Source organism: Otolemur garnettii, unplaced genomic scaffold (genome assembly GCF_000181295.1).
Source record: "Otolemur garnettii isolate 467f Iridium unplaced genomic scaffold, OtoGar3 scaffold00004, whole genome shotgun sequence".
Taxonomy (NCBI): Eukaryota; Metazoa; Chordata; class Mammalia; order Primates; family Galagidae; genus Otolemur; species Otolemur garnettii.
The window spans coordinates 40,914,037-40,939,890 of record NW_003852399.1 but is presented as its reverse complement, the minus strand read 5'-3'; positions in this window follow the sequence as shown (position 1 = coordinate 40,939,890).

Here is a 25,854-nt window from a genome sequence, read left to right as displayed (position 1 = left end):
TCACGTCAGCCTAATTACCTTCCATTGGCTACACAGACAGAGTTTTTTTTTTTTTTTTTTCTATTTTTTCAGGGTGAAACTGGCTGGGTAATGAGATATACCGGGGAGTCCTGAATACTACATGTGTTCTTCAGCTATACTTAAGACACTTCAGCTGGTGCTGAAATGCTTACCTGGAATATAGAAAAGTAGCTCCTGTTTCCTATTTGTGGTGTACCCCACAGTGCTCATCAAGAGAACTTTTCTTAGATTCAGTTAAAGTGTTAGGTTAAAAACTAGGTAAGGAATACTTCCTAAGGTATCAAAAGGTACTAAAGTACATATACTCTTAAATTTGATATTTGTCAAATGAGAAATTTAGATAATATGGGTGTATCAAACAACAAAATAAGAAGAAATCTATTTTGTTGCCTATATCTACTTAAGATTCAACAAATAATTGTCAAATTAAATATTTAAATATCTTGTTCAATTTGAATGTAATTTTTGTTCTAAGAATGAGTCAATATATTGAGCCATTGATACTTTCAGGTAGGTTAAGAATTTCTTATAAGGTCAGGATATGAATCTGTCTGTCAAGAAGCAGAGAGCAATGCTGAGGAGCTTCATCCAAGCGTGAGGGTGTAACTGTGTGTGTGCCTGAACATGCCCTTGGGCGTGGGGGATAATAACATCGAAGGACCTGTTGAACTCCGAAGACAGAAAGGAATGAGGACTGTCCCATGAGCCTCTTCTCTGAGATATCATTGATATGACTTATCTCCCAGTTTGCCCATTCTCTGGGATTCTCAGTTCAACATTTCCAATGTTTACTAAACAATCAGATTTCCCATGTTGGAGCAGTTAATCAACCCTGATTTAGTAAGCTCTGGATTGAGTACTAGCAAAATACCTTTTAAAAAGTGTTTTGTATGTTACAGAACAAAAAAATTTAAATTCGGGATTGAGAGGAAGGCTACTGCCAATGTGCAAAAACAGTCCATATTTATTTTCTTTCAAATAGTTTCACGTATTAATTTGATTTCAAATGTTAACATAATGGATACGTGTCCACATGAGAGGATTCGGTTTTATATTTGTTTGTTTCCTAAACAACAGTTTACCTTTTTGACAAAGATTGTTTGAAATATTCATTTAAGTTCTGCAGCTCAGTGTTAAATACCCAAAGTGAATTGGTCCTCAGACCAATTGGTCCAGTTATTAGATTTTGTAAATCAACTACAAATTAGATTGACTATGCACAACTGTATCAAAAGCTCATCGACTGAAAATAAACTACACTTGGTTTATATTTGGGGCTATATTTTAATATAACCACAGTGTTCTATTCTCTTACCAACATGAACCAATCAATATCATGTTTTAATGGTCAGTGCAGACTTTTTCAAAATAGTGTTGCTCTTCTTTGTTATTTCCAAAAGCGTCTATTTTTAAAAAGTGATCCAACAGAATGAACCACCTTCTCTTAAAGTAATGCTCAAATTAAGCTCTGTTGTGTTTGTCCTGGATTCCTACAGCAACTACTGCTTATGATAGCTGAACTAAACATTGCCCTGTAATGATCTTTAAAGCCTTGCAACATTTCTTCTGCAGGTTGGGAACTGCTTTCTGCTGGAATTTTTATCTGTGTATCTCATACCATCTTCTATCCAACTTCCACAAAGTCCTCACAATTTCCTGTGGACTCTCTCTCTCTCTCTCTCTCACACACACACACACACACACACAGACTCTCTCTTAACACTTACCTATTTCCCCCTGGGATTTGGAATAAGTGAAACCAACAGGATACATTGATTGGCTTTGTCTGTACCTAAGATCGGCCAGTTTGTTATCTATTACCACAAAAATGTTGCCTAACAAACAGGCACAATGTCCTTTGGCACATGGCAATAGCTGTTCCTTTCTGTCTATGAGTCTATGGGTCATCTGGAAGGTTTTGCTAGCATGAGCCTAACCATACCAGTCTCAGCTGTAGCTGCTACTGGGTCTTTGGTAAACTAGTAGGTCAGCAGAGTACTGCTGCCTGATGTGCAATGGTCTTAACTGTGTCACACTCCATCCTCTATAAAGCCATCACGTTATTAAAGAGACTAGCCCAGACATATTCTCATGGAAAACACACGGTGGGAAGAGAGATGAAAACGTGCGAGCACAATTTCAAACCTCTGTTTGAGTCAAGTTGGTGAAATGTACATTGACCTTGTAGTTATCAACAATAACACATGGGTTCAGGGATCTTTGAAAAACAGATATAATCAGATAATCAGTCTAAGCAAACATAATAAGCAAGAAAAAATTATTAAGATATGTGCAGTAAAATATACACATGGGCAGTTAAAACATTAAATAGTATCTTGCCTGTTTAAATAAGATTTCATTCTTATGAATATTTATTTTTATAAATAAAACGTAAGATAACACAAAGGTATAAAGATTTACAAAAACTCATCTAAACATCAGCTTTTTTAATTAAATGAGTGAGACAATATCCATAACAGTGGCTTGACTTTTTTGATTAAATAAATTATGGTACATGCAGTGTGAAAGCATTGGAAAAGTCTAAGAACAGGAAAACTACAAAATGTCGCAAAGTGACCCTTAAAAGACTTTATTCGCCAATTATTTTTTTCTACTCCTTTCAAACCCAAGATGACTAGCCAACATCCGGTACAGTGTGACCACATTCTTACTGCCCTGACGTCCTCTTCCAAGACTCAGGCACCTTGCTCTGACCTTAGCCAATCTGCCTCATAAAATTTATAAGCTCCTCACTTCCTCAGAAGACTTATTTTGCTGCTGTTTTCAACTGATGAAAGTGTGAACGAAAGTCCACAGTTGATATTTAACCTTCCAAACTATACAATAGATGAACATATATGTATTTTGTATGCTCTTATCATAGATAAAAGAATCAAGAATGATTTATGAAACACTAAATGTGACACAATGATTACATATGAACTTTCTATAAAATAAAATATAAAAAGTATTATGTCACTTTAAAATTGATTTAAATGAGTGTTTCAAGATATAAAAAATATATTTACACATGTGTATACAGATGGGATAAATTATCTGGAAGGCCACACATCAGACATTTTAGTAATTATCTTTAGTTGATAACAGGTGATTTTTTCATCTGGCATTTGTGGAATATCTAACTTGCCTCATGAATTTTGGGGCATACACTATGAAAGACCTCGAAGGACTTTCCAGGGCTTTCACGATGCATCCCACACGCATACATGGAATTAAATATTCTGAATGGTAAAATATTATCTTAATTTTTTAAAAAGTTACTTTATTATATTAAGCTTTTCAATCATATATTTACAGTGATGCTTAAGTAGATGTTTAAAACATAACTTTTAAATAAAGAAATGGAAGTATTAAAAATTAATGTTCTGATATATTTTAAAGTCTTTTATCATAATAACTAATTACATAACTTTATTCCTCTAAGTCTGTGCATCTATGATGCCTTTTTTCAAAATATAGGTAAAACCCATTATTTCTTGCTGAATATTGATTCATATTTGATATCCAACATGTACTTTATTTTTACAGCAAATATTAAACATTTTAAGGCAGTTATCACAGCTCCATTTATCATCACCAAAATGTGGAAACACCTACCTGCCTGCCAACCCAGGAATGGATTAACAAGCTGGGACATCTGTATACTGAGGAATACTATTCAGCTATTAAAGAAAAAAAAGGAAACTTTACATCACTTGCATTAATCTGAATTGAGTTGGAACACATTCTTCTTAGTAAAGCATCACAAGAATGGAGAAACAAGAATTCAACGTACTCAATTCCAATATGAAGTCAGTAGATAATCTAGTATATACCCTCATATGGGAAAAACTCAAATCAATTCAGGGGGGAGGCAGGACAATGAGGGAGCAGAGAGAAGGGAGGCGGGAGGGAGGTGGGGGGGGTCACAGTGTATGGCACATCTCTTGGGAGCGGGACATAATTAAAAGAAGGACTTTACATAACAAATGCAATCAGTGTAACCTAATCCTTTGTACCCTCAATGAGCCGCAAACAATAAAAAAAAAGAAAAAAAAAACAATTTTAAGGCAGAATATTAAAACCTTTTATTCTCTTATTCAACTAGTGGAAGAAATATTGTATTTTTCAAAAAATCTCAGCATTGTTTAAATTTAAAAAATTAAAAGGACTATCTTCAAAGTTATGAACTGAGCCACATAATGAGCAAAGATGTCCCCTAAATTAATCAGCTTTTACATATAGTCTATTACAGACTGGTATATATATGTGTGTGTGTATGTGTGTGTGTGTGTGTGTCTATATACACACACACATATATATGATCAAATGTAGAACAATTCATTAATAAAATTTCTAAAACCAAAAAATCAACAGTTTTCAATATCATGCAAAGCTACCATTCTCCAAAGTTTCTAGAGCACAAATGAATATATTCTTATAAGGACAAGGTTTAATTTCAGACATAAAAATATAATTTAAGGTACATAGTTTAACAAAATAAAAAAAATGAACTGTAAGTATACACCAATTTTCTAGTTAGGAAATGGTTCGAGAATAGCAATTTGGAATACGTGGACGGTAGAAGTTGTAGATGTAATTCTAGCGTCACAGAATGACTTAGGTGTGTGAAGTACGACATGTGTGCAATATCATCTAGTCACCCTGAATGAGCAGTGTTCCTACAAAGCACAGTCTGCCAAGATATAGGAGAAGGAGCAAAGAACAGATCACTAGGCAATGGACATGTGATTCTACGTAGCAACACAGTCCAATATCATTTTCTTGATAGAGCAATTCAATATCTGCAGCAGTGGATGCTGGTCACATATGGCTATTGAATCTTGTAAGGTGGCTTATATGAATGAGAAGCAAACTTTGTAATTTTTTAATTATTTTAATTGTCATATGTGGTTAAATTTTCAGGCAAGGTAGCTCTAATTACCTTTTAATCAATTGGATTAGAATCCCCACTGCCAACTCAGTCTTTTTCTTTTTTTTTTTTTTGACTTGGGGGCTAAGTTTGTTAACAAGTAAATGAATTAGTCAATGTAATGAGTTTTTGTTGTCGCTATATTCTTTATTCATGTTATTCATGTAATAAAGTATCAGCTACCTTTTTAAAATGCCTTGGAGGTTAAAGTCACTCTAAACAAAACACAACTGGGGAACTCAAGCAGCTGAGTAAATACTGACCCTGGCTTGGCTGGATCAAAATATCCGAGCCAAAGAATGAAGACTTACTGCCCGTTGCTCATTGTCTAGGTACATCATTGACGAAGTCTAGGAATCTTTAAAATACATTTCTGATAATAACAATATTTGAATATTATATTCTAAACTGCTCAAGTTGGAACAGATAAATTATTCTAGTCTTGTTCACTCTTAAATTATCATTCAATAGCACTTGGATTCAGTCTAATTTGGCTTCAGAGCTCTGCCCCAAGTGAGAAATGTTTATTTCTTTGATAGCACACAGTGCTGCTCCCGGTGGAAGTGGTGTGAAGCCAGAAACTAAGTGGACTGACTTTATTGTTGTGTTTGGATGTACAAATTAAAATGTATTTCGAATGTTTTCCAAACAAGCCGTCTCCACATGCTCAGTGGCCTTGGTGCATCTTGCAGAAGAAGATAAAGAGTAGAAAGGTTGACATAGGTCATTCTTTCTCATTTAAGCTTGAAATGTCTTGACCCTTAATGGATGGACTAAAAGGAAGAAATAATTAAGTCATGCTAATTGTTTGATAGACTCTTTATTTACCTTGCTATTTAATATTTGCACTTCATTCACTATTTCTAAAGTCAATATCAAATGATGATAAGGTTAAAACCCTCGGTAAAGTTGCGTAAAAGCTCTTTACATTGATTTCATAAAATTAAAGAGTATGGACTTTATTTATAAGTTTCTGTTAAACTGTGAAGTATTTTGATTGTAAATGCAATTAGTTATTATGTGACCCTTCCATACTCATTCTTTAATTTGGAAATTAAAACAGCACATCCACAGAATCACGGCTTAAAGTTTGAATAGCTTCACATAATTAATACTTTCCTTTCCAGTACTAATCATCTCCAAACGTTAAAAATGCACATCCTTTAACTGAGAAAATGACATGAAGGCTGTGTTGACCAGTTTGATGGAAGTATTTCAGATTGCATGTGAAAACCCCACACTGTACCCCAGAAGTGCATTAATGTACATAGTTACCATTCAATTAAAAAAAAAAAATGCACGTCCTTCTGTGCTTCCCATTATTTTTTTGATTATTTATTTATTTATTTTTGGTCATTTGAGTGGTTATTGTAGGTGTAAACTTGACCAAGTTAAGGACTATCTAGAGAACTGGAATACTGTGGTTTCTGGGTAAGTTTGTGGAGGTATTTGCAGAGAATATTAGGCATGAGTCCATGTGTCAGGGCCCACGACACAGTGTCTCCAGCCCCGACCCCAACCCTGAGCCTCCTCGGAGCTGGGATGCTAGGTCTCCAGCCCTGGGCCCACTCAACTGTCTGGATGCAGGCTGCTGTGCCATCTTACTTGGAGTAGGTCTTGTTCCAGTCTCAGGTACCAAAGCACCTTAGAAGTCACAGTTGATATTAGTAGGAGTGACCATCTCAGCAGCAATCTCTCAGCAGTAGTCTTCATAGGGGAGTGCCCATCAGGTGTCCTGAGCAAGAAGCGGAGCCAAAGGAGGAGCCCCAGTTAACTTCTCCCAAAGCTATGTATAGAAGTGATCCCATGGCCTCCTATGCCACAGGGATGGAGACTGCTAACCATTGATGTACATACTTTCGTGCTCTTGTGCGTCTCTAATGAGAGCCAATGATGTTAAATCCCTTCCTCAATCCCCTATTGCCAAAGTATTTCTCACAGGTGCCTCCTACATCCATGCACTAAGTGGAGAAGATCAACATTCAAAATAGGTGGGCACCATCTGATTTTCTGGGGAACCAGATAGAACATAAAATGAAAGGTAAGACTTTCTCTCCTAAATCTGGGGCATGCTTCCTCTTCTGCCCTTGGACATCAGAATTTCAGGCTCTCCAGCCTACAGACTGTAGGACCTGTAGGACTTAAACCCAGCAGTACCCAGGTTCTTAAGCTATTGACTTCCCTGGGCCTGAGGTTCTAAGACTTGGACTGAGCCAAGTTACCAGCATCCCTTCATCTCTAGCTTGCAGATGGCCTATGTGGGACTTCTCAGACCCCCTGACTGTATGAGACATTCCCTCAGTAAATCCCCCTCATATATCTGTGTCTGTATATGAGTACATACATCCTATTGATTCTGTCCTTCGGGAGAACCTGGACTAATCCAGTTGTTGTTCTAACTTCGGATTTAATTTTCTTTTGTCATAGAACTCTATGAAAGCCAGCTATTGGCTACGTCCCGTCAGCTCTGACTTTTTATCTTTAGATTTAAAAAATATTGATGCAAAGAAAATTAAGGCAAATGTTACAATTTAATGATAAATGAGAATGCAATTTATATACATATGTAATGATATATATGATTTTTATTTCTACATTTGGCATATGATAATTGTTATAATGATTTCTATTTAATCAAAGCACTGATGCCTACAGAATATTGCAGCACTGTTTGTAAAAGAAACAGAACTGGAAATATCATGGTATGATCACATTCTGTGAATTATTTTAGTTATTAAAAAAAGAATTAGAAGGGCGGTGCCTGTGCCTAAAAGGAGTAGGGTGCCAGCCCTCCCATATGCTGGAGGTGGCGGGTTCAAACCCAGCCCTGGCCAAAAACTGCAAAAAAAAAAAAAAAAAAAAAAAATTAGAAATATATCTTAATTTGGACAGATGACTGAGATGTATTTTTAAATAAGAAAATGCAGAAATCAAAATAATAATCACATTTTTAAGAAAAGCAACAGAACCCCATATATTTGCATGGATAAAAATCATAAGAAATGCTATTAAGCTATTATTAATAGAAAGGGCTGAGAAAGAGTCTACATTTCTTAAAATGCATTTTCATTGTTTCTTGATATAAAACGAATATGAATTACTTATACATTTGGACTTAAAAAATTAAAAAGTAATAAGAGTCATGAACAAACTTTTTTCTCCACAGACCCAAAGCGTCTTCACGTTCTAAGTCAGAGTTTGTTTTCCAGCTGTTTTTCTCTTTCTTGTAAATTCTACAGAGAAATGTGAAATCTCTGTCACCAAGAGGAGCAGGCTTGGGAACAAAGAAGGGAGCTCAGTGTGGACGTCTCTGTTTTGTTCTCTCCCGCTTTTTCTTGTGATTGGACTCATGCTCCATCTAGGCTGTGTCTCTCCTCTGGCTAAGATGGACCTATAAGAAATACCAGATATTCTTCTTTTATTTTAGCAAACATTGCGCCCATCTAATGAATTATAAGAGTAACTGAGAAATATTTACTTATTTTCAATTTACTACATAAATTCTAATATATCATGCAGCAGAATATAGTCAGAATGTTCATGGGTTCAGATGGCTCTCACCCCTGCTACTTACCTCTAAACTTAGGTTTTCTCATTTAAAGAGTGAGGTTGATGATTACACCTTCACCCAGATGCTATGAGATAATCTGACAATGCTTCAAACACTAGAAGGGTTCAAGCCAATATTAGCTCCATTTCCTTAACCATCTTTTCATATTGCAATTTAATCTTCAGGTCGAACCAGCCATAGCTGTAATGAACAACCCAAAGGGAAAGCTGGTTTATAATTAGGATATAGAAGCAAATTCTACTTATCTTCTGTGAAAGAAACCTTGTCTAAATGATCGGACAATATTTTCCTATGATACTTGCAGCCTTTGCTTTAGTAATTCAGTGTCTTTTTTCAGAGACAAGGTCCAGGAGTCGGATCATTTAGCATACAAATTAGTTTCTACCTTTGCCCTGGCATTTAGTTTCTCTAACTTTCTTTTCCTGCTGTTCAAGATAACACAGATGTCTCTTGCTTTGTGTTCCAACAAGGAATAGGAAAGAAACTTCAGAAATATGCACACAAACAGTGCCAAGTATGTTCGAATGTTCTCGGATACACGCTTCCGAGAGGACAAAGGGTTTGTTTGCTCAGGCTGATCTGGTACTTTAGTATAGCTTATATACCAAGAAGTAGATAAACTGAGAAAAGGTTTAGGCTGTCTAAATGTATGCAAGATGATATTGTACAAAAAAAAAAATTGATTTGATAGTACATATGATATATACCAGCAGGATAGTTTTATGAACTAAATCCATCTCTGTTTATTTGAGTAAACAATTTTTTTTTTCAGTTTTTGGTCAGGACTGTGTTTGAACCTGCCACCTCCAGCATATGGGGCCGGTGCCCTACTCCTACAGCCATAGGCACTGCCCTGAGTAAACAAATTTTGTAAAAATGTTCTTCTGAGAATCATAAGATCATAATGTATGTGTTGGTTTTCTGTGATGTTCTTGACAATCAAAGATACTCTAGGCAGGCATTTTTCCAAAGGGACAGTCACTCCATTAGGTTAGAAAGACAGTGTGTGGTGTCTTCATACAACCCTTGCCTTTGTTTCTCTGGACTTTACAAGGGCACTAAAATTCTAGGTATATTGTTAATACTCCTTTAGTTATCTTAATCTCTATGAAAGCCCATGCATGGTGTTTAAAATTCCTTAGCTGCCCTTCCCACCCATGGCATTGCCTTCACAGAGCCATCGTCTTCTATGCCCTTCTAGACCCTAATCTGGGCCTCTATCCCGCTAGGTGGATTTATCATTTGCATTGATTCAAAACAGTATAGGTGGGCATTGTGGTTGTTTAAAATGGACTTTCTTGCATGTAGACTACATGCCAGGAAAGCAAATTTTATATTACAGAATGCAAAGTACAAAACATTAGAATAGAAATACATCATAAGTTAGATGTTGTAGGAAGGGGAGAAAGGTGAATTTTATTTGGTTCAAGGTTTTTTTATTTCAGAGAAAAAAATGTCCCATTGTGTATCTAGATTTACTTAAAATTTAGATTTTCTTTATTTTATGTTCGTGGATCTCTATTAGAATTTTGAAATTTCCCAAGAAATAAGTATACCAGCTAAGCTGCCTCGGGTTCATGTTCAACTCTTCATTCCACATTCCGAAGGCATCTAACTTACACATTAACATTGTTGTGTATCATTTATTACCCACGTAAAAAATATAGTTCCTACTCAGTTTTCCATGACATTTATACATGAATAGTAAACTTTATAGAGAATTTCATTAAATACATGGGAACTTGCATCTGCAAATGTATTAAGTGTGTTTATATCAGATAAAATGTAAAACCCACGAATATAGTATGTGATAAACACATTATTAATAGGAAATAGAATGAGTAGCTGCATAAATTAATCACAGATGGCTTACTTCAGGGGCCAATGGATGTTATTATCTAAACTAATAAGATTTCTTCAAGAATCACTTTGGTTTGAATACTAAACACTGATGGAAAGGATTTCATGATCTCAGCACTGATCTGTGTGCTTCTATTCTTCTCACCCCCATGCAGTAAATATCCCCATTTTGGATGACAAGGTTAGTCAACATGAGAGCAAAAATAATGTGTGTGTTTCACATGCATTTTAATACTGTCCAACAACTTAAGGGGTTTACTGCAAGAATAAATAACCCCCCCTCCAAAAAAGTTACAAAACATCTACATAAACTTAACTTCAAATATCTTATTTTTGGAATACTCTTAATATAAAGTGGAAGACTAAATACTTAACATTTTCACTTGTGCACAGTAAGCAATACAGAGTGGATGCCCCAAAGCTCTCATAATTCAATACAGACTATACAAGCAGCGTGAATCAGAAATACTACTATGCTGTTCTCGGATGCTTATGTATGAATAATTCCATTGCAGACATCTCTGCCTAGGCTGACAGAAGCCCATACTGGGTACAGTATTTTCTATAAGGACGATCCAAAACAGTATAAGTGGTTCTGGATAACAGCTCCTACCCATAAATATTAAAATACAATGTAATCTGAGAAAAGCATCTTAAATAGTATTTAATATAGAATTTGCTTGTTCATACAGGGTATAAAAGCCAGATGCAGGTTCCCTTATATTTGAAATAATGTTTATATTCTTATCACCACACTGTTTGTTATTCTAGCACTTAGCCAGTCATTAAATCACTCAGCATTAATCCAATGACCTGTAATGCTGCAACTTTCTAGTCTCAAAATCTTCTCCCAGTACAAATCTAGGTGATTAGTAACTCCACTATAACCCTGTTTCTCCTTTTATAAATTGGAAATAGCCCCCCCCATTTCTCTATCTCTTCACTGAAAGCACATTTGTGTTATATGATTTCACAGAAGCCTCTATTTGCATAGCTATTAACTCTTTCAACCCTGTGTCAAACAATATTCCCTCTGCTCTGATTTTTAGGGAGGATAAGCATATATCTTAGTTTGCCTAGGGAAAAAAAATGTGATTATGTCTATGAATTTGGTATAATAATTAATATTGTTCCATTTGAACTTTAAAAAGTATCCTGATTTGGATGGAAACCGTATAGTAACCCTAGTCCTGGAATGAAAGCATAAATATTATTCTCCTATTTTACAGTGATGAAATTTAAGACTCAAACCTATTAAGATAATTATCTTTAGTAACCCTTAAATCCCTGAACCTAGCCAATGCTTTTTCTATTACAACTTTTTTTACTTACACATAAACCTTTTATTTGATGATATTAGGCTGCCAAAATATACCCACTACAGCACATAAAGAAATAAGAGGTTCTCTGTCTTCATTCCAGATCAGTCATTTGTGTATCCACTATTAAGACTGTGACATTTCTGACTGCAGCATCTAATACCGTGGAGCAAAGTCTTGGTGAATGGTGCATCTTGGCAGAAAAGAAGGTTGTACTTGTCACGGAAGGTGTTGCTTAAAACAGGAAAGGTGTTGCTCAAAATTTCATTAGTTTTAATTGAATTTAAAAACTGCAACCTACATGATATTCATTTTAAATGGAATTTACCAGAGAAAAATGAATTGCTCATCTTGACATTGTTCAATAAATGTGTCATGATAATATGTAATGTAAAATTATATACTCATAGAATGTCTGTGACTCAAAGGACTTAGAAACTTTAGAAATTGTCTCATCAAGTCCCTATTATACAAATGAGGAAACTATGTCAAGAAAGTCACATACTAATGTATTGCCAGATTAATACTACGGCACTACATATACAACCTTTAAAACATAAAGGAGTAAGGAGGTGAGTGTCAATATTTGACAACTTCTTTCTTCTAAAACCAGAACCACAAGAGTCTTTACGTAGAAATTTCTTTTGATTAAATAGGTTTATAGAATATTTCATACACATAGCACATATATAGACCAAGAGCTTGGTAAAGTTCTTCAGTTAAGAATTCCATTTTGTAGGGCTGGGCACAGTGGCTCACGCCTATATTCCTAGCACTCTGAGAGGCTGAGGTTTGTGGATTGCCTGAGCTCACGAGTTCGAGACCAGCCTGAACGAGAGCAAGACCTCATCTCTAAAAAAAAAAGCGAGGCGTTCTGTCCAGCACCCATAGTCCCAGCTACTTGGGAGGCTGAGGCAAGAGAAACAATTAAGCCCAAGAGTTGGAGGTTGCTGTGACCTGTGATACCAAGGCACTATACCAAGGGTGACATAGCAAGGTTCTGTTTCAAAAAAAAAAATCCCATTTTTGTTTTATTTCACTGAGCATGTACAGAAGTCACTTGTCTACATATAATTATTAGGTTTATGTATACTTATTAAGAAGTGCTATTAGGAATAATCTATAGAAGTAGTTATCAACCTTTCAAATAGTAAGTCATTTGCTTTATTCAATAATCTCATGGAATTTTATTAGGATTTATCAAGAAGTAAATAATGACTAAACAATTATTAACAATTTGGGAATGGTAGTATTTTTGAATATTTAAAAATAATTATAATTATTTACATAAGGTTATTTTTTTAAATTACAAACATTGCTTGGTATGGTAGCTGTGATACATAGATACAGATAGATGATCAATGACTGATCAATGATGCAGGAGGTAGACAAGATAGATATTCACATTTCTTTGACATATCCTACAATATATAGAGAGAATAGTATTACTCCATAAACATACTCCATAAATATATATACCTATTACATACCCATAACAATTAAAAATTAGTAGTTTAAAAAAGTGACTGGCTAAACATATGTATTCCAGGCATGAGTTGGGATTAAATGAATGATTAAGGAATGGAAGAATTAACTCTAAGGAGAGAAGTAAAGGGCAGAAAAATATGGAATATACTTTTTGCTTAATTTAGCCTAGCTCATAATGCTATCAAAGGAAAAAGTCAAAATTATTCTTATGACTATTTATATTCATTTAGAAAAAAATTCCAAGATGTGATGTGCTTCACCTTTGCAATTTTATAAAGTGATTTATTCTAGGACCTAAGGAAATCCAGAATTACTTTTGTACATGGTACCCAGGGGAATTCTTTCCAAATGCTTCTGCACTTCAAAGATTTGTCTTTTTCTCCTTTTGCACAAGAAGAAAACTGTAGTTAGTTTTGAGACACTTAATTTTGTGAAAAATTTAAGAAATAGCTTCTTCAAACTTCTAAAAATATAAAAACACTAGTATCATGCTTGTCAAGAATGTTAATGAAGGTAGCATTCTATCTCTTTCTGCAAAGATCAAACTTTAATTCTGGTCAACATGTCACAACTGTTTTTTCAGAATTTGTTTTCCATTTTTCAAAATACCATCTTTTTCCAAGCAATTTTTCTCAAGGACTTTGAATAAGAATTACCTTTTATTACAAATCAACACATGTTGGCTAAGGGTCACAATGTTTCTGAACCTTCCTTAAATTAACTGAATAACCAAGCATGAGTCTTTTATTGATTTCTGGATTTTTCCATACATGCTCAATTAGTTTTTCTCTTCATCACAAAGTACTATATGGACTCAAATTTTTCAAAATGCAAAGGGAAATAGCATTAAATTATTAAAATTCTTCTAAGGTATAAATAATAAAATTAATAAGAAATTCTAAAACTAAATTGTCCCGTTTTCATTTTAATTTTCATCCTTTTTTTTTTCTTTCTGTTCATTAATTAGCCAAAGGAGGTTTCACATTTCTTTAAAGCTTTTATGTCTCTAAGGCCCCATGTCAACCTATGGCCCATGGCTTGTATGCTTATTTTGTGAGGACTTTTTTTTTCCTTGCTTATCTCATTCTTTGGATATCATGAAAAGTATGCATGGAGCTTGTTTTTTTGCACATCCGTTATTGTTATTTGTGTATTTAATATGTGGCCCAAGACAACTCTTATTCTTCCAATGCACAGCTGAGGAAAAAAAAAAAAAAAGTACGTTTGATATCCCTTGCCTAAGCTCCAGGCTCCTTAATCTGGAATAGATGCCTGGGCTGAGATATTAGGAGCATGGCAAACCTCTAAACCGAAGCCTTTGCCTAAAAATGTTAGTTTCAGTAAAAATTAAGCTGAAATTTTAAAAGAAAGAAGGACAGAAACTAATGCAGGTTAGCAAACTGTAGAGACTTCAGAATATCAAGAAAATCGTTGGCTTTTATGTAATGAGTATTTTCTATGCTCTACGGGCTTTAAATGTCATTTTATCATCAAAATAGCTCCATGCTATTACCATCTTCATTCTCTCTATCGGAAAACATTCACAAATAGTTGATGATACTTGTCCAAGTGTTGTACTGGCGGCCGACAGCATTACCTCAGTTCTTATCTCGAAGAATGAAAGCTAGGGACAGGTGACAATTTAATCAGCATCTAATACTATGCCACAAAGCCGGCCGGAGCAGGCACGCGTCCCAGCACACCGCAGCGCTGGGTTTCAGCGACTTCCCTTTCCTCCCGTCTGACTTCTCCTCCATCATCAAGGGGTATCTTCCCTTCTATTCGTGACCCATGGGGGTGCTGTCTTCTTCCTGCCATTGGGTGGAGGAGTTTTTCACCTTGCGTGGTTAGCTCAGACATTTCCTGGTGCTCAAAGTTCTCCGCGGTAGGAGACAAACTGCAGTGTTGCGTAACATGCGGCCGTGTGTGGTTTCTTGCCACCCTGGGGTTGCCCCATCTTGCCATCATCATAGTTCATTTTCATACTCAGCACCCTGTTGTTTACCCAGCTCATTCCCTGTGTCCTCTGCTCATGCCACACTGTCCTCCCTATGCTAACAAGGTCACCTGGCTAGAACTTGATGTAACTAAGATCTGATGCAGGCAGTGGGGTTATAAAACCCAACTAACTCACGATACTCAAGGGAAGAATGCTTCAAGCGCAGTGGATTTCACTTGAGCTCTGGACGGTAAATACGGTGGTCTTGGAGGGCAGAGCAAAGGCCCTGGTGGGCGAGCTTTGACTTGAGAAAGAGCAAACACTGAGACGCAGAGCTAAAGGGATCACTTTCCAAGGCTTGCTTGGTCACACGTGGCCAGAGAGAGCGCGCCATTCATTCAGTCAGCCATATACAAAGCTCCCTAGGTGTCGGTGTAAATACCCAAATGCTTTTTCCAAAACTCATTCTTCCTTCAGCAAAATGAGAACGGTGCCTGCCTTCACAGAGTTATAGACATCTGGACGAGACACAGATCAACCATTTATCATTTAGCCTTTAGTTTAGAACCTTTAAAGTGGTGTAGTTATCTCAATGTTCAGATGAGGAAACTGAAGCTCAGAGAGATTTGGGTGATTGAACAAGGATTATGGCACTAGCGGCAGTGTTGACATTCACTTACAACTAGGTGGATTCCAGTGCCCCTGGTCTTTTTAGTTTACCAATATGCTTCTATAAATCCAACAAACTCAGGAAAACAAGCAAAGAAAAGTGTCAATAAAATTGTCCCTGTGTTTCCCCAGTTTCCTTCAGGCTAGAGGCTTAGAAAAGAACAAGTATGATTTCTCTTTTCCTCCACTCACCTGTGTTTTAAATGCCGCATCTCCAAATTTTCTCAGAACCTTTGCCTTACTCATTGTTTTCTTTACTCTTTCGTATGCTTTATCTGACTTAGCTTGGTTTCTTTAATCAAACTTTGAGCGGGTTCAAGTTTCTGACATTAAAGGAGACAAAGCAAATGTGCATTTGACGTCCTTCCTCTTTCTGCATTCCTGCTTTTCCAAGCCCAGACCCTTTCCTTCTTTTACTGTCTTTTAGAGAGCCCGTTAATTATGAACTAAGCCGTGTTCAGTGCGGTTCTCATATTAATTGTCTCATTTAACTTTCATGTGCTGTTTCCTCTTTCTAGTCCCTTTCCCCATCGCTCTTCCTCATAACCCACTCACTTGAGGGTCTTCCTGACTTCACTCACTTCAGCTATCACACACTTTGCTAAGGTTCTAGTAGAGAATTTGACAAACGGGGAATTTTCTGTGGCAGGTTTTGCTACATGAAAAATAGGATATACTATTTTTTGATTAATGACATGAATAGATCGAAAAATCAAAGAATCTTTGATCAAAAAATGTTTATTGTTATTCTTCACATAAAAGCAAATTCCAAACTCCTAAGCATATTATCTGAAGAGATTCTGACCTCCGCTGAGTTGAAACCCTGAGGTTATCAGGTGTTGAATTCAGTGAGGGCTGCTTCATGATCAGAAGGTACAGGAGAGGTGACAGGAAGGAGACGTTGTCATTGGAAGTGTGGACTGAAAGAGTGTGTCCAGGACAAGCAGGTTATGGAAAAGTCTTGATTCTTGTAAAGGAAGAGGAGGAAAGACCCAACCCAGTGATCCTAAGGAGTCAGGCACTGCTTCCCTAAAGATGTCACCTTCATGGAGCATTCATCAGATCTTTTAATTCTTAAAGAGTCCATTACCAATAGTAAGCAAACTTGCTCTTTGCCCCAGTTGAAACCCAGCATAAATGAATTGGAGTTTCCTCATAGAAAGTCTGGGTATCACTATTCAGCAGTGCTGGAGTGTTTCTAAGTTTTCCAGAAAACCTGACCTAATTCCAGACAAGAGCAAACATATGTCCTGGAGATGTCTAAGAGACAAAGTTCAGTAGGATAAATGTATTTTCTTTGTCTTCAAAGGAAGGCATTTAACTAACTAATGCACTGGTGTAAATGTTTGTAACTGGATATTTCTGTAAAATCCTTGACACACAGGTCACTTTATCCTGTGGTTTCTTTCTCCTCTAGCACAATGTAAAATATTTATAATAAGCTCTTTCTTTTGTTGTTATTTTTCCCGTTGGTGGAATCTTGCTGTATCACAGTTTAAAAAGTTGAACATGGTACATTTAACATCTAGTCTCAGCACTCTTTTCTCTTGATGGACAGGTCAATTCAGAGGTTGGTGATTGCCTGGGGCAAATGTTCAAGACACACATACAAATCACTGCATTTTTCTAATTAGAGAAATGTTTGTGAGACAAGTAAAAGAGAAATAATTCTATGTTTCTGACCTCATCCCCATGCTGAATAATTTGGAGGTAATTTTCCCTGGTATTTGAACATTCATTTAATCTTTACAGCTAAATCAAACTACTGTCATATCTCAAATCTTTTCTGCGGTGTACAAAGTTAAGAGGTTAGCAATCATCCAGGAAAAGAAAATGTTGACAGCTGACCTAGATAACGTAGGTGTTTCTTTACATCGCCAAAATTAACCGAGTTTCACGCTTAGCCTGCCATTCACTTGACTGCATCGCGCAGACTTTTGGCTCCAATACCTAAGTCCAGAGCATAACAGGTATTTTGTTCTGGCTAAATGAGTACATGTATAGCAGGTTCCACTGCAGAGTTCACATTCACCTTCACTAAAGCAAAATATTTCACCATCACTGTTAACGGTGCCATTCAGTGTATCTATCAACTACATTCCAATATGTCCTGGCAGCAATTCACACCATTCGATCTGCAAAGACATGACGGCCCACTTGAGGCCCACCAAATCACTCTTTCTGTAATAATCACATCTAGCCTTGGCACTCCATCCTAGATTATTCTCCCCAAATGAACAAATAAAACGATTGGGGGAAAATGCTACTTGGCAACAGCTTGAAATTAAATGGTGACAACAGCTGGTTTAGCAGCTGTTCTTCATATGATATAACACCTGCATTCCTGAAGGTAGAAATTTTATTCGATTCATACTGCTAGGCATCCTAAAAAGTATTTTAATAGAATTGCCCAAGTCAAATATAAAGGATCATATTAAACCAAAAGTCTTAATGACATTAAAAATAATATTCATTTCTCCACTTTTAGCAGCCATATATCTCCAGATTTACACACCTTTCGGTAAGATTGCAGTCACTTCCAGGACAATCAGCCCTACTCTACAGTCCTGCCGATGTAGAAATGATTTGAACAAATGAATGTTATGCAACAAAATGAATGCAAAATTTTGAACAGTAGTAATTTTCATGTTTGCCTCTGTGTTAAGTCACTTTTTAAATTGTAATGCCCTCCTCTTCTAAAGTAGTTTCACTATAGGAGATGAAATTATTTAAAAAGCTCCAATTAAGCCTTAGTGTGGATTAAACAACTGTGTAAATATGTTGGTAATGTGTGTGATGTCACTGTGGACATTAATACGTTGTATTCAGAGAAAGTTAAGTTCTGGATTATAATGTTCCAAAAATTCCAGGACCCATGATTCTGGCAACCTTGACAATCTTGGCTCATTGCCAAATTGTAGCTCAGAGCCATTGTTTTAATAACTAATCATAATAAAGATGTGTAAGGAAGTTCTACATATGTTATTTGACCCTATGTTGGTCTAAACCTGGTAAAGCATCAATGTTTAGTGGTGTACTCTGTGTGTGAGAACCTGGTCATTTACTTTTTTTAATTTTTTGCCACTACACGTCTATCAATATGTTTTTTAATATCTTAAGTCTTTTCTATGATACTATCATTTCTTAATACTGTCAATTTCGAAAGTAACAATGCCTAGATGACTTAATGCCTTTTTGTAAATAAAACTGATGGAAAGTAACAATCCTCAACCAAAGAATTCAGGACTAAGAGGCCTGCAGTGAACCCCAACCAAAATAAAGTTTTAAATGTAACCCTGGGAGTGGAGAGGTTATATATCAGAGTGATTTAAAGCTATACATCTCACAGTTAGTACTGTGAGGTATATAATTAATCTATAACGTATAATTTATCTATAGTACAATGAATGGAAATGCCTATTATTAGTAATGTACGCTGCTTACAAAAAACCTGAATTGCCATGCTCTAGATGAGATTAACCTCCTTCACTCCCATCTGAACATCCCCAAATCCTAGATAATCAATTCCAGTTTCTGAACTGCTTCTGTATGCCTGAAATTGTGCTATACACTCAATATTCATAATTTTGTTTACTTTTCACTATTCTATAAGTCAGGGTTTATCATTATTCTCCACATTAGTTAAGATACTGCAGATTATGTAACTCAACTCCAATCGATTTAATAATAAATACTATATTACATTTGAAGAGATCCAGAAAAAGAACAGGCTTCAAGGCTATTTAATTCAATACTTCCTTAATGTCCTTAGCGGTCCATGCTTATTTTTTATTTTTCTTCTTATTTAAATAGTGTAAGTTTCATCCTAAGTCTGGTTCACCTCATGGTTACACACTGGTTTAAAGAAGCAACCGGATTAATATGTTCCTTGATCACCCCCAGCTAGAAAAAAGGGTGGCTCTTCCTTCCTCAAAGCCATTTGTATTCTTCTCATGCTTTATCAGACTAAATTACATTTACAACATCACTAAAGCAAATGAGTTATAACTATCCTAACTGGATAAGAGCTTGAGAGATAAAAAAAAACTGTTGGAGAAAGCAACATACTATCCTTCCATTTTCCCTTTGGAAATATAGAAATTAAAAAGAAGCAGCTAAATAAGTCGCCTAAGCTTCTGCAGTAACTTAATGATGGTTTTTAAATTGAAAACTACATCTATTATTCTACTTCATTCTGCATTATTATGAAGTAGTGGATACAGGTATATAGAGAGAGGTGGGTAGGAATAGGCATAAAAAACTAAACACTCCCTTCCTTCCTCCATAAATAATTCAGTATGATTCCACAACTAATTTCCACAGACATGCAATTCTGTAAGATATTAATAGATATTTTTGATGTTTAAAATATCTATTTTTATGACAAAGGGGTGTAAATGCATTTCTCTCTGTTTCTCCAAAGTAAGGACACAATCCAAAAGACAATAATAGACCAGGCAAGTTGACTAGATCAATGCCCCAAATATTTTGGGAACTGCACTGCAGTGTCTGCATTCACAGCGAAGCCTCCTGTCTTTACACAAAGCAGATCAGAATAGCACTGCAGCAGCTCTAAAACTAAGTTGTCATTGGAACCACAGCCCACCAAAGAGGATGGGACTTTTGCCTTAAACCTAAACAAGGTGACTGTCTACCTAAAAAGAAGATTTAAGAAAAATGTGGGCCCTTGTTATATTATTCCCCAAAAAGGAGCAATTGAAATCACTCATACTGAAGAACCAGGAGAAAAAGAAGATAATCAACAAAGGTTAACAGTGAATTAACTCAGATGTTGAAATTTCACAATTTAAAATCTAACAAGAATTTTAAAACAATCATCACAAAAGTGCTTCATTGTAAACAGATGAAACATACAGAACTGAACACCAAAGTGGTGAAATAATTCCTAATATATAATAATTGCATTAGATGAAAATGGTTAATAAAAATACATTCATTTGAAAAACATATTTATATCATCACTTTTCCTGATTTCAAATTATAAAGTGTAGTAATCAAAGAGCATGGTACTGGCACCAAAACAGACTCATAAGACAATGGAAAAAAAATAGAAAATCCAGAAATAAACCCACATATATATGGGCAACTAATATTTGATTGAGGCATCAATAATACACAATGGGAAGGATAGTCTCTTCGCAAATAGGGAACACTGAATATCATGTGTGAAAGAACAAAATTGCATTCTTATCCCATACACAAATGTCAATACAATGTATATTAAAACTTAAATGTCAGATGTGAAACTTTAAAACCCCCAGAAGAACACAAAGGGAATAAACTCCTCGAGATTAGTCTAGCAATGATTTTCTGGATATGGCACCAAAATCACAGGCAATAAAAGGTAAAATAAAACAAGTGAGATTACATCAAATAAAATCTTCTACACAACAAGGAAAACATTAAATAAAACACAAAGTCAAACTGCAGAATGGGAGAAAATATTTACAATCATAATAAGAAGGTTAATATTTAACATATGTAAGGAGCTCAGACAACTCAATGGTAAAAACAGAAATAATTCAATTTAAAAAGCAAGCAAGAACTTGAATAGATTTTTTCCAAAGAAGACAGACAGAGGACAATAGATAATGGGAAAAGGTGCTGAACACCATTAATCACCAGGATAAATATGGAACTATAATGACATATTACTTCACAAGGCAGTTCTCAAAAAGGTAGAAATTAACATGTGTTGGTGGGAAAATGCAGAAAAAGGAACCCTTATACCCTGTTGGTCAGACTGAAAATTGGCACAGCTATCATGGGAAATAGTATGGAGTTTCGTCAAAAGATGAAAAATTGAAATAACATATGATCCAGTAGTGATCTCTCTTCTGGGTATATATCCGAATGAAATGAAATTGCATGAAATCAATATCTTAAAGAGATATCTACACTCCTGTGTCCATTGGCACATTATTCAGAAAAGCAGAAATGCAGAAACATTCTAAGTGTCCATTGATGAATGAATTGATAAAGAAATTATGATATACATATATGCAGTTATTTGTGTAAATATACATATGTGTATTTAACATATACATTCATATAATTAAGCTTCACAGTTCATTATATATATGTATGTATATTAAAACGTCACAGTGTACACCTTAAATGTGTACAATTTTAATGAAAAAAAGTTCTTAAAATAAAATGAAAATGAAAGTGCATGCATTGAAAGAATTTTAAGATTGCTAACTGAGGAAAATTAAGAATTTTAATTAAAAGTGATGTTTTAAAAGCAAATTTACTCATAAAAATACAATCCGAGCTCATATCAAACACCAAGATGTAGCATAGTGAGGTTAAAAGTACATAAAAGAAATAAGACATACTGTCTAAATATTTTTTCAGAAAATGAATAACAATATTATTAATAATCAGGTGAATTTGACTTCAATGCAAAGGAAATTACCAAGAAGAAAGAGAGAAATACTCTAATGTTAAAATTTCCAGTCTTCAAAAATACTTTCCCAATGTGAAGAAAGAAAAAAGGAAGGGAAGTAGGAAGGAAGGACGGGCCTGGAATTTGAAAACAAAAATGGATAGAACTGCAAGGAGAGAAATAGAAATTAAGAATTGCAGTTGGTGATTTGAACAACTTGATATCTTCAATTGAAGAACTACTTAAAATAAAACCAGCCAGGATGAGAAAGAACTCAACAACACCAGCAGCACCTCATAATCTCACAGTCATTTGCACAACACTCCAGGGAACTGCAGCAGAACAACACTGTATCAGACTCACACGTACTCTCAAAAAGATAGACCACAATATGGACCACAAAACACACCTTAAAAGTTGTACAAGAACAAAATCTTACCAACTGCATTTACAAAGTTGGAGATAATTTGAATAGACTAAAGCAAAAACAGTGAGACCTACTGCATGGTGTCTAATAAGAATGATGAATCATCAGCCAGACAAATCAGGAAGGGGAAAAAGGTGTGAACTACCAATGTAAGAGGTGATATGCTAATGCTAATGCATTCTGCATATGTTAAAAAGATAAGATAATGTGGGAATATTATGAGCTTTTAATGTCATGAGTAAAATAGAAATAGCCTTGAAAGAGACAAATCACCCAAATTCTCTCAAGAACAAATAGGTAAGCTTCATAGCTCTTATTATATGAATTGAGTGAAATTGTTTTCAACAATTAAAATCACATCCCTGAATATCACCACTAGGGAATTCTATCAGACATTTCCAGAAAATTAATGAGAATATGATACACTCAAACTCATTCTATGGGATCATGATTCCATTCCTGCCAAAACCAGTCAGAAACATTATAAGGAAATGAAAGTACAGATCAACACACTTTGAACGTAGATGAAAACATTTGAACACAACTTTGACAACTCAAATGTAACTGTATAAATAAGAGAAAATGTATAATAACCAAAAAGAGTTTACTTCAGGACTGCAAAATTAGTTTAGCATTTAAAATGTCACCAAAATTAATTTTACCATTTTAACAGATGTAAAGAAAATTTGCTCCTTTCAACAGATGCAAAAACCAACAAAACAAAACACCTCCAAGAATCCAACATCCATTTTATATTAAAAAGTCTCTAATACAAAAAAAAGAAGAGAATTTTCTCTACCAAAAAAATAAGAATATCTGGAAAGGAACCAATCATGTCATACATAATGGTGAAAGATCACACTTTCTCCTTTTAACATAAATATAAATTCAAGGACATCCACTCCTAGTTTACACAATATCTATCTGACTTCAAAATCCATCCATTCCTTCTATTCAACAGGCCATTCTAGACAACCCAACTGGGCAAGAAAGTGAAAAGGAAGGAATAAACTATTCGTATTTGCAGAACAAATCATTCACAAGGATTAGCCAACAAAATCTCCCCCAAAATGGAAAAAACTCATAACTAAATTCAGCAAGGCTGAAGGATTCAAGACGAATATGGACAAAAAATTGCATTTTATGTACTAGAACTAGTCATAAAATAGAGAGAAGGATACCATTTAAAGTGGCATTAAGATATTACATATCAGGTGGTGAAACTGGCAAAATTGTGTAATTTGTACTCTTAAAAGCACAAAAACTTGCCAGAAATTTAAAAATCCCAAGTGAATGGACAGATAAAATATATTATGGATCAGAATATGGTGAAAATGCGATGCTTCCTCAAGTCTGTCTTACAAATATGGAGATGCCAGCGCAATCCCACTCCAACTGCAGGCAGATATATTGGTGCAAGATGATTGAAAAATTCGCATGGAAATAAAAGAAACCTAGTTATTTGAAATGACTTTGAAAAAGAACAATGTTGAAATTTATACAATATCTGACCTCAAGATCTATTATAAAGCTGCAGTAATCAGGACACTGTAGAACTGGAATAAAGATAAGGAGATCAATGGAAGAAGAGAAAGAATTCCAAAATACACCCACACCAACTTGGACAAATTGATGGCACAAAGGCACTTCTGAGGAGAGATGACCCATCTTTTCAACAAATGATGTTAGAACCATTATGTATCTGTGTGCAAAAAAAAAAAAAAAAATGCTCATGCACATTTCACATTATCTGCAGAAATTAAATAATAATTTACCTTAGACAAAATATATGAATCCAAACTATACAACTTCCAGAAGGAAAGATTACAAATATTTTAAACTAAGTGTTTCTTAGATATGACCCAATATAAATGCCATTTAATAGTATACAAGTTGTTTCATAAAATAACAAATTGAAACATTAAACTTTAACAAAAGTAAATATCTCTGCTTTTTGAAAATCACTGTTAAGTAAAAAAGGCAATCCACGATCCTGTGGAAAGTATTTGTAAATCATGGATCTGATAGAGAAGTTTTTTTCTAGAATATGTAAAGGACTCACAGGGTTAAGTATCAAGAAAGCAAACAACTCAAATGCAAAACTTAACAAAATACTTGAAAAACACTTTATCAATAATGATACATGGATGCTAAATGAGTTCATGAAAAAGGTAGTCAATATTATTAGTCATTAGAAAACACAAATTAAAAACCCAACAAGAGCTTAATTTTATTTAATAGTCATGCATGTCACTACAGAAAAAGCGCACTTAAGGTAGCAGAACAAATTGTCCATGTTAACAACACTGGCAATGGAAAAGGTATTGGGAAGCAAATGTGGAAAGAACAGATAGTAAAGGGAAAAAAACAGAAATATCTTTATGTTAAATAAGAAGTCAAAATATATAATCTGCTCACATTTCCGTCAAGTGAAGCTCACCTTGCCTGACCTGCAGCCCCTGGGCCACGTGCAAATTATCTGAGAACCATTTTGCTCATCTGTGGTGTCAGTATAGCAAAAAACATGAATGGACCTTTATATATTTATTTTTTTTGCTCATCAGCTTTCATTAGTGTTTGTGCATTGGACATGCGGCTCAAGGCAACTCTTATTCTTCCAATATGCAGCAGAAAAAAGCTGGACACCCTACATATATTGCTAAGCAAGGGCATGAGGCCAATGTATTACAACAAAGGAGCAACTTTTGTTCAGATGAATATTTTTCCAGGTGGTTAATCATTAGCACCATGAAAAACTATGGGCTGAGCTACCCTCAAAATCTCGTAGCACACGCTGGGAGGCTGACGCAAGAGGATCACCTGAGTTCAGGAGCGTGAGACCAGCCTGAGCAAGAGCAAGATCCCCATCTCTCTATTAAAATTAGAAAAAATAGCTGGGTGTTGTGGTGGACACACGTAGCCTCCTCCTGAGGCAGGACGATCGTTTGCACCCAGGAGTTTGAGATCACAGTGAGCTAGGCTGGTGCCACAGCACTCTAGCCTGAGCAACAAAGTGAGACTCTGTCTAAAAACACATACACACACAAAAAGCCCTATCAGCTGAATATGAACTGTACAAACAGCTGAACACAGCAAGCCACAGAGGCACACAGCATTCTACATAAAGCCCACATCCTCCACATTCCTCTTCTTTCTTCTCTTTGGTCATGAGCCCTATCTTGGAAGTGCTGATTATACGTTAGCTATATTTTCATGAC